This window comes from Sorghum bicolor, chromosome 5 (assembly GCF_000003195.3).
Source record: "Sorghum bicolor cultivar BTx623 chromosome 5, Sorghum_bicolor_NCBIv3, whole genome shotgun sequence".
In the NCBI taxonomy this organism is placed as follows: Eukaryota; Viridiplantae; Streptophyta; class Magnoliopsida; order Poales; family Poaceae; genus Sorghum; species Sorghum bicolor.
In genome coordinates, this window is record NC_012874.2 from 20128320 (window position 1) to 20130224 (window position 1905).

A 1905-nucleotide genomic window follows, 5' to 3' on the forward strand; every position below is an offset into this window, starting at 1 on the left:
ATATATATATATATATATATATACTGCGCAGTGATCTCGGTTTTGATCGGAGAGAGAGATTGTCGCGTGTATACGTGGGGCCGGACGGCGGGCAAGACGCGCGGTGGACGGCGGCGCGCGGCGGCAGCGCTGACGGTGGTCGACGGCGGCGCTGGAGACGGTGGTGGACGGCGGCGGCGACGAGAAGGGCTCTCTGCTCGACGAACGAACGGCGGCGGCGAAAACGAAGGGCTCGGCTCGACGAAGACGAAGGAACTGTTCAGATCCAGGGCGCCTGTGCGTTTATATAGGGGCGGACCCTTTAGCACCGGTCCGTGGCGGGAACCGGTGCTAAAGGGTCTTTAACACCGGCTGGTAACACGAGCCGGTTCCAGCTACGGACCCGTGCTAAAAGGTCCTGCGCGCGCTAGGACAGGCTCCTGAAATTTTCAGGACCCTTTAGCACCGGTTCCCACTACGGGCCGGTGCTAAAGGCCCTGTTTTTTTAGTTTAGGGTTTTTCAATTGTTTATATATACAGTTTATATTATAAATTTTATATTAAATTAAATATTTTGCATAATATTTTTTAAACAGTGACATATATTGTAATTTTTTAATGTACACATGAAAAATTTTAACCTTAAATATCTTACTGTTTTTTTATAATTTGCAATGATTTTGTAAGAAATGTTTACTATTTTGTTAATGCAAAAATATATTATTCTAATAAATTTACAAAAACTATATCCAATCAACTAGAAATCTATTTTCACATCATATTGACGTTAAACTTTTTATTTTTGTTATTTATTACTCGGAATGCTAGTAGGGTATTGTTTTCATCAAATAAAAAATCTATTTATCATATAAAAATATATATCCTGATGAACACACCCTTTGACTGAACCCTAAATTGTCCCAAATGGAAAAGTCATGAATACAAAGTTTGTTACATTCATCAAGTTCTACATTTTGTCTAATGGTCAACTTTTCTTTTGGAAAAGTTTGAACCACTAAATTTTGAATTTTCAGAGAATTCATGGCCACGCAGCAGTTTTGGAACCCTAGATGGTCTCGAATGGAAAAGTCATGAATACCAATATTGTTCCACTCATCAAAATCTACATTTAATATATAGACCACTTTTGCATTTGACAAAGTTTTAGGAAGGTGTAGTTGAAAATCCACAATTGACACATATAGTTTCATATAGTTTATGTGAGATTCAAGAATTCGTGGGTATTGTTAACATAAACTTTCTCAAATGGAAAAGTTGTGTATAAAAAGGTTTAGATCTTGATGATATCTAACAACTTGGTATTCAAATTTTTTTCATTTTAAGTAATTTAGTTTGTCATTTGACCAAATTTGACCAAAACCCGTCTTGGATTTTATAGAAATGTGATTAGGATTGGCTAAAAATTATCCAAATGGAAAAATGGACAATATATAAAATGTAGATCTTGATGATCTCTAACAACTTTGTATTCAAATTTTTTTCATTTGAAGTCATCAAATGGGCCATTTGATCAAGTTTGACCAAAGTCAAAGCATTGGTTTTTACAAAAACACTCTTTGACCGAACCCTAAATTGTCCCAAATGGAAAAGTCATGAATACTAAGTTTGTTACATTCATCAAGTTCTACATTTTATCTAATGGTCAACTTTTCTTTTGGAAAAGTTTGAACCACTAAATTTTGAATTTAGGAAGGTGTAGTTGAAAATCCACAATTGACACATATAGTTTCATATAGTTTGTGTGAGATTCAAGAATTGGTGGGTATTGTTAACTTAAACTTTCTCAAATGGAAAAGTTGTGTATATAAAAAGTTTAGATCTTGATGATATCTAACAACTTGGTATTCAAATTTTTTTCATTTTAAGTAATTTAGTTTGTCATTTGACCAAGTTTGACCAAAACCC